Source organism: Phascolarctos cinereus, unplaced genomic scaffold (assembly GCF_003287225.1).
Source record: "Phascolarctos cinereus isolate Bilbo 61053 unplaced genomic scaffold, phaCin_HiC Scaffold_5;HRSCAF=322, whole genome shotgun sequence".
NCBI classification, from domain to species: Eukaryota; Metazoa; Chordata; class Mammalia; order Diprotodontia; family Phascolarctidae; genus Phascolarctos; species Phascolarctos cinereus.
Genome location: NW_027555958.1, coordinates 58,958,265 through 58,967,013, shown reverse-complemented (window position 1 = coordinate 58,967,013; position 8,749 = coordinate 58,958,265). Strand labels below are relative to the sequence as shown.

At 43.5% G+C, this 8,749-nt stretch overlaps 1 pseudogene; it reads right to left on the bottom strand.

Moving 5' to 3' along the window:
- Positions 1 to 7,996: 7,996 nt before the first annotated feature.
- LOC110218433 (large ribosomal subunit protein uL23 pseudogene) lies at positions 7,997 to 8,521 on the bottom strand (annotated as a pseudogene).
- Positions 8,522 to 8,749: the final 228 nt, after the last annotated feature.

Genomic DNA, 8,749 nt, shown 5'->3' with positions numbered 1-8,749 from the left:
AAGTCCTCTGACTCCAGAACCAGGGCTCTTGCCATTGGTCTACATGGCCTCTTCAACTTCTTAGCTGTCACTTAATCTCAATTTTCTTACCTGTAAAATGAAGATTACTACTTCCAGCTTCTAAGGAGGAAAGTTGTGGCAATACCACTACTAGGTCTGTATCCCAAAGAGATTAAAAAAAAAAAGGAAAAGGACCTATATATACAAAAATATTTATAACAGCTCTTTATGTGGTGGCAAAGAATTGGAAGTCAAGGGGATGCCCATCAATTGGGGAATGGCTGAAGAAATTGTGGAATATGATTGTGATGGAAGGCTATTGTGCTATAAGAAATGATAAAGGGGATGACTTCAGAAAAACCTGGGAAGACTTATATGAACTGACACAAAGTGAAGTGAGCAGAACCAGGAGAACCTTGTACATAGTAACAGCAAGTAACTGTGAAAGACTTAGCTACTCTGATCAAGGCAATGATCCAAGACAATTCCACAGGACCCATGATGAAAAATGCTATCCACCTCCAGAAGGAGAGAGAACTAATGAACTCTGAATGTAGATTGATGCATATTTTTAAAACTATTTTTATTGTTTTCTTTTGTTTGTTTTCTTTTGCAACATGGCTAATATGGAAATAAATTTGGCATGACTTCACATGTATAATTGAAATCAAATTGCTTGCTTTCTCAAGGAGGGGGAGGGGTGGGAAGGAGGAGGAGAATTTGGAACTCAAATTTTTTAAAAAATGACTTAAAATGTTTTCCCCATGTAATTGGGAACTATTTAACAAAATCAAAATAATTTTTAGAAAAATTTGGAAGAAATTGGGGAAAATTGGAAGGAGAACAATCTCCAGGCCTAGATACTGGACCAGACTCTGCTTCTGGGTTCAGGATCAAACACAAATAAGGAGGATATAGAAAGATTTAAGGAAGCTTGAGAAAGATTAGAGGGCAGAATCTAAAGATGTTGGCTGAAGGAGGAGAAGGTAGAAGGCTAAGCAAGGTAGGTAAGAAAAGGCAAGTGGAACGATTAGGAGGGAAAGCAGACTGAGGGAGTGCATTGGTCCATGAGTCAACCTGTGAAACAGGAGGTAGGCAAAGCAGAAGGGGAGGTGGGGGTGGCTGTGGAGTCATTAAGGTTAAGGAGAGGAAATGGAGTGGGCTTGTCAAGTTATTAAAATGAAATGGATGGCCATAAAAACCAGGTGCTTGGGGCGAAAGGCGTACACACCCATAAGTAGTTAAAAAAAAAGACTAAAAATCTTAGACATTATAGAGAGTAGGGTAAATTGTGTTTGTATCAAATGTGCAGTGTATGTATTTATACCACAGCTGAGTGACTGACATCGGTGTTGCAAGCGTAGGCTGAGCTCCCTCCTGGAGCACTAAGTGAAGGGCCTTGAAGAATGTTTTTCTATAATGTAGGTTGTTAGGGGAAATTACACATTTCTAGAGGAAAGAGAAGTGAGGCTACACTTGGGAAAATGGGATTTGAGGTAGAGGAGAGGAAACCTGATCCTTGTTAGAGAGTGAAAGAGAAGGGAGAAGGAAAATACAGAGAAGGGAGGGAAGGAAAAGGTCTGGTTTAATTAGAGCTTAAAAATATGTCTGAGGCTCTTCCCGAAGAGGAGAGAGCTGGATTCCCTGAGGAGGAAGAAGCTTCTGTCCTCCAAAAGAATGATACAGTAGAGAAATAGAAAGCGATCGTTCAGTGAGGGTCAGACGAAGAAGAGAAGAGGAGGAGGAGGAGGAGTTGGTAACGTTCCAGTTCCTGGATGCTGAGGTAGCTATTTGTCTAGCTTATAATGAGAGAAAGGAATGTTGTTTTCTGGAGCCATGTATCCAAGACCTAACAGAGAACTTCTCAAGAGATTTATCAAGGTGGAAGACAACCGTTCGTTTTTGCTTTGCATGGATACAAATGATACTGTGAGAAGGAATCTAAGAAGTATTGCAATGATTATGAAGGTTTGGGCAAGGTATTGAAAACCACAGTGGTACAAGTTTTATTTTCCTCAATTGTACATTAAAAGCAATGGATAAAGAAGAGAAAAATTAATAGAGGAAGTGAACAGCTGGGTAGAAGATGTTTTCTGAGAATGAGCTTTGGATTTCTGGATCACAGGAAAGAAGGAAGAAAATAAGCATTTATTAAGCACCTACTATATATCAGATGGAGACAGCTAGGTGATTCAGTGGATGGAGTGCTGGGCCTGGAATCAGGAAGACCTGACTGAGTTCAAATCCAGCCTCAGACACTTACTAGCTGAATCTGTGACCCTGGACAAGTCACTTAACCCTGTTTGCCTCAGTTTCCTTATCTGTAAAGTGAGCTGGAGAAAGAAATGGCAAATGACTCCAACATCTTTGCCAAGAAAATCCCATGGACAGTATTAGTGTGATATTATCCATGGGGTCACAAAGAGTCAGACAAGACTGAACAAAAATGCATCAGGCACAGTGCTAACTAAGGACTTTATAAATATTATCCCATTTGATCCTAACAACCACCCTAGGAGGTGGGGTGCTATTATTATCTCCATTTTACAGTTGGGGAAACAGAGGCAGACTGAAGTGAAGTGACTTACCCAAGGGTGACACAGCTATCCACTGTGCCACCTAGCTTCCCACAGGCAATGCCCTATCCAAAGCACCTAACACCTAACAATTTTCTGGGTGTCTTGCAAATCTAATCAAAAGGGCTTTAAACTAAAAAAGGGACAGGGGAAGATTAAGAATCCCAAGCTAGATATCATGGACAATAGCAACAAAAAAGGGAGAATAATAACAGTTAAGACAACCAGAAGTTCATAGGAGACAAAATTCAAGAAATGAGACACCAGTAAAACCCATGGTCTCATCTTTCTATATACAAATGCCCAAAGTTGGGACAGCAAATAAGAGAAACTGGAAGTGCCTATAAAAAGAGACGAATTGGAGCTCACAGATATCACTGAGACTCGGTGAGATGAAACCCGTGCCTGGACTAACCATGGCATCTCATGGGAACAGTGGATTTGAAAGCAACAGGACAGTTTTTTTAAAGGGGGGGGTGATGGTGGGGATTTTAGCATTTTATATTAGGATGGTATGTTCATGTGAGAAAGTCTAGGAACCAGAGGGAAAAAATGTGATGGAGAACATTTGGGTGAAAGTCTATGGAGGGAGAAACAAAAGTGATTTTTGTCACTCAGTTGCCTTGGCATGTCTTGCCATTGAATTTCAATGATTCTAGAGGAGAGGGTGAGGCTGGCAACTTTGCACGACCCTGCTTTGTTTAAATGCGATTTATGAGCAAGTCAAGACATCACCCTAGTGATGTCATTGGTCTTCTTTGAGAATGAAGGACCGAGAATAATAACAAAACACCTGGACGGAAATCTAGCCCTAACCCTAATCTTATTATTGAGCTTAAAACTTCCCTAAAGATTTTTCCTGTAGATGGGCTTGGGAAACAGATCATAAGTCTAGAGAAGACAGGATATACTAAATCATGGGGGCTTCAATTATCCATCCCCCTATGGGAGCTCTCTCTCTCTCTCTGCCCAAAACAGAGCAAATAACAACTTCTTACCTTGCTTTAGTGATGCTTTCATCCTTCATGAGATGGAAGAATTAAAAGGGGAAATATCTTCTGAATTTGATTCTCATTAATAATAATTTAATTCTCACTAAAAGGGTCCTGGTTGCTGGGCTGGAAGCAATAGGAATCCTTTGAGAAGTTGCTGTTCCCTCCTAGAGGTTGTGATAAAACAAAAAAAGGAAAGGAAATTTGGATGTAGTCCAACATGTATAGCACATGGTTTGAACTTGGTCTCCCAACCCCTACTTGAACTGACAAAGCTACCTAGTTACTATATCCCCTCATAGCTCTAGGGGTTGGGGTCCTGAGGGTTTAGGAGGTTGTCTTTCTAATGCTATAGCTTACAAACTCCAACCAGTGTACTTCCCACCATGATTGTAGGTCAATTAGCTTTCAGAAATGAGAGTTTATTAGAGCGGCACAGTTGCTATAGCATAGCCTCCAGAAGTCTGCAATGCACTTTTCAGCCAGTACAGAGTTCTGGGGACTTAAAGAACAGATTTGGTGGATTAACTCATGGCTCCAAGTTGCTGGAAATCCTTTCCTACCCTTTGCAGGGTACTCATGAAATTCCCCTTACGTATGTTCTAGCTTTCATTTTAGGCTCCTTCTAGAGCCTTGATTCTCCTTTTCCTTGCATCCAAACTATTCTGGCTCCTGATGAAGACATGGTCATCAGTGGATGCTGACCTGGGGACAATGCTAAGATGCCAATGAGAAATCCCGAAACCTTCAGACCCTTGAAAGCTCACAGGTTCCTCGTATAGGCAGTGGTTTTAGGAGAAGAACAAGGCCACCTCTGAGGTGCTCTCCTCCTTCCAAATGATTCCTTCTCAGGGACTTGGCCAGAACTGTTCTTTTGTGGCTATTCACTTGCTCTATCCTTTGGATGCAGAACAGATTCAGTAATTTTTATTAATGACCTGCAGGGAATGACCAGGTTTCCTCAGCCAATCCAAACACACTTTCTGTGCAACATTACTGCAGTTCATCTAATGACTTTCAAAGACTTTTCACACTTAGTCTAAAGTCTTTGATTAATTTCTTGAAAAGTGTTCTCACCTAGCAAAAAGGGTGTCAGGACACTATATCTTATTGCTTACTTTAAGTGGAAAGCTGAGTAATTGCCTAGTGCTAAGCATAGATTTTGGAAAATCATATTTTAAAAAGTTCAGAGGAAAGCTAGATAGGATCGCATCCACTAAAATGCTCTAGGGGAAGCCAGCTCAGAAAAGATGGGAGATGCTCAAGAATGAATTCTGAAAATACAGGAAGAAATAATTCCGCTGAGGGGAGAAAATTGTATTTGTTAAAAGAGGCTGGCATGAATACATAGAAAACTCTCTGCCCAACTTGGATTATAAAAAGAAACACAGAGAAAATAGAAGAAAGGTCAAGTTAAAGAGGAAAACTCTCCAGAGTGCTAATGCTCAGAATGAATTGAGGCCAGTGTGAAAAGCAGACAAGAAGAAAGCTAATTTAAAAACCTATATTGGGAGAAAAGGGAGGAGTAAAAAAGGAATAAGATCTTTGCTTGAGGTGATGATAAGGACAGCCCCAAAAGGTAAGTAAGGAGATAGTAAGAGTCCTTAGTCGCCTTTGATGAATTCAAGCCTCATGGCCCAGATGAATGATGTCTTTGGGTCCTGGAAGAACTGGCAGATGTGACTGTCGCAATCCTGTCCGTGATACTTGAATGATTGTGGAAGACAAGAAAGCTACCTTGAAATTAGAGAAAGGCAAATTTCCAATTTTCAAAAAAGAGAAGAAAACAGAGTTCACCAACTCTAGACCTTTGAGACCATCTAGTAGTACAATCCCTTTTATGGATGATGAAACCAAGCAGCTGAACAAAAATATCTGGATTTGAACCCAATGGAACTCGTCCAAACCCAATGCTCTTTCCATTGTACTGTCCTGCCCACTAAAGAGGCAAGGTATTCTGACAACCCCCCTTGGAAGCTCTGTCCCCCAAATTCCACCCTCCCAGGATCTTTGACTTTAGGGGGCTGGCCTCCTAGCCACTTTCCATTTCACCAAGCAGTGGTTGTCTGACTGGCTGGAATGCTCAATACAGAGGATGGATGGCCCAGGCCAGAGAGTCAGATGGGCTCGGTGGGTATTGACCTGAGAACTTCTACTGGAAAGTCATGCAGAAGGTAGAGTGGAGGGCAGGGACTGGCTTCTTTCTCATTAATTGCATCTCCAGCACTTGGCACAGTGCCTGGCACATAGTAGGTGCTTAATAAATGTTTATTGTATAGGATTGGGAGGTTGGGACTATGGCCACTTTTGGCTATGAACAGAAACTTGAACTAGCTACCATCTAGAACAAAAGGGGGGAAAAAAAGCCTGGACTTTACCTAGAACAAGATCTTTAGTCTGAGGCCCATAGACCCCCAAGGTTTCAGGGGATCCATGAACTTGGATGGGAAAAAAGTACATTTTTTATTTTCACTAACCTCTAATTGAGATTTAGCATTTTCTTCTATTGAGAATGTAGGCAATAAACTTATTCTAAGAAGGGGTCCATAGGCTTCATAAGATTGCCAAAAGGTCTCTGCTACAAAAACGGATTAAGAAGCCCAGGCCAAAAGAGAAGTTGAGCTTCATCTAGACTTCCCCAGCCACCTAGTGAGTGTGCTTCAGGCAAACCACCTGGAAGATGAAGAAATGGGTCAGGAATGAGAGAGGCCTTCCAAGGACAGTGGCTTTTGAGCCCTCTAGGAGGTATCCTGTGAGGCCAGGTCCGGACAGTTTGAGCTCAGAGGAGGAGTCTTTGGGGCTAACATCCTGTGTTCTTCTGCTTAGCCCTCTGTCCTCTAAACCTGTCTTCTCATTACTCCTCTCTCCCACCAATTCTCCTACCCCCGGTCCCTGGTGCCTGGTCATATCTCTGCCATAAGCTGGACTTCGCTACAATCTAGGCCCACCAGAAGGGAGAGGATGAGGCTGCTTTAATGGTTTTCATGGTGCTAAGGGTAGATATAGAGAAGGAGTACCCAAAGACTGATTTAGGCACTTTGCCTGGGCTTATTAATCTTTTTTTGCCGTGGACCCCTTTGGCATTCTGGTGAAGCCTATGGACCTCTACCGGGAATATCCTTAATTGCGTAAATCAAAATACATAGAATTACAAAGGAAATCTATTGTACTTACATAGTTATCAAAAATTTTTTAAAAATTCAGACTCCACGGTAAGAACCTTTGTTCAAGGCCCTATTGACCCCCACCCCCTCCACCCCAGTCTCAGCTCTCAAATGTTCCAGGCTCTTAATGGAGGAGGCCCTGGACTGGCCAGAGGTAGTCTGAGGCCCCAAAGAAATCAGGCAGTGAGCAGGCAGGCAGGAAGGCATTTGAAATCATCTGTCCTTAAACTTCTCTCCAGCTCTCCCTCCCTTCTTCCTCTGCTCTCCCTAGCATTTTCCCCTCCCTTCTGCTTAATTATCTTTTATTTCTGAACTCCCTCAGGGCCTTTTCTGAGCTTTCATGGAATTCTGCGGCTTCAGGACTCAGAGTCTGTTTTCAACTGGCAGATGTGTTGGGGAGCCAAGTGGGAGGGGCTGGTGTTTCTTTGGGAAGAGGGGACTGTGTCTGGAGCTGATGCGCACACAGGGCAGAGGTAATGGGCTTGAACAATATCCATTTGGACAAGAAAGGATGATTTCACAGAAATAGCCTTCTGCCTCTGCACCCCTGCCTCAGAACAGAAGCCACCCAGAGAAGTTGTGGAGGAGGGGGGATTATCCCTCATCTCTGTTGCCAAACAGGCCCAAGGGTGAGGGTTGGGGAGCACCACGAGGGCCCAACCAGGAAGGAAGGGCTGCTTGAATTTTCCACTTGACTCTCTCTGTCTCTCTCTCTCTCTTTCTCTCTCTCTCTCTCTCTCTCTCTCTCATCTCTTCCTAGCCATCCCTCCAATTTCTTCTAGGGTTCACCAGAGGCGGGATTCCCATGGATGCTGGGCTCAGGTTTCAAGATTCCCTCTGAGTGTCAATGGTTAGCCTCTTCCCCTCTTTCTTTCTCCTCACCACCTCAATGTGTGTCAGACTGAGCTGGTGGGGTATGGATCTTGCTGACAGGCTCCTTTCTTCCTGCCCTTGGTGGTAAAGGCGTTAAACCCCAACAACTCTGGGACAAGGATGGATGGCATCCAGGAGATGAGTGGGAAGCCACCATGTGTCAGGCTAGGGGAGTGGGCAGACAGGATAAGGAGGGGCCCAAAGATGACGCAGGCTGTTAACCCCAAGCATGATGAAGGGTGCTGAGGGATCCCTCCCTTCTGCTGTCTTCAGGCTCTGAGAAATTCCAGGATAGTAGTAGATTCAGTTGGAAGCATCTGTTTTTAGACAGGAAGAGGCTGAAACAAGAAGAAGAGTATCAGAGTGATATCAATCTGGATCTCTCTTTTTTTTTTTTTTACTGGAAAACTTTTTTATTGTAGGTGGAGTGGGACAGCTGGACACAGTTTAGATGATTCCAATTTTGTTGGCAACATCTAAAGCATCATAGTCTGGAGCAAGTCAGACATAGGCCTTTTTCTCTCCATCAGTCCGGATCAGCGTGTTGACCTTGGCCACGTCAATGTCAAGAGCTTCTTGAAGGCCTGCTTGATCTGATGCTTGTTGGCCTTGACGTCCACAATGAAGAGCAGCGTGATGTTGTCCTCAATCTTCTTCAGAGCAAACTCAGTGGTCAAGGGAAACTTAATGATGGCATAGTGGTCAAGCTTGTTCCTTCGAGGGGCACTTTCCTTGGGTATTTGGGCTGCCGTTGAAGTTTTAGTGTCTTGGGTCGCCGGAATGTGGGAGATGTTCGGATCTTCTTCTTTTTGTGGCTGTGAACACCCTTCAGCACCGCCTTCTTGGCTTTTAAGGCCTTGGACTTAGCTTCTGTCTTAGGGGGGACGACTGCTTCCTTCTTTGCCTTCGGTGCCATCTTGGGGGAAAGGGTCTTCCGCCTCAACCTGGATCTCTTGACGCAGTTAGGCAAGCTAGGGCAAGATGGACGACACTAGAGACACCGAGTAAGCTGGGATCTCACTGAGGTAGGAACTCATTCCAGGGTTGAAGATCGCCATCCATCCTCTCCCCATTGCGTATAATTCTCGTTTATGAAATTTCATAAACCCTTCAGAAATTATCCTGCAAATGTGCAGGAGGATCC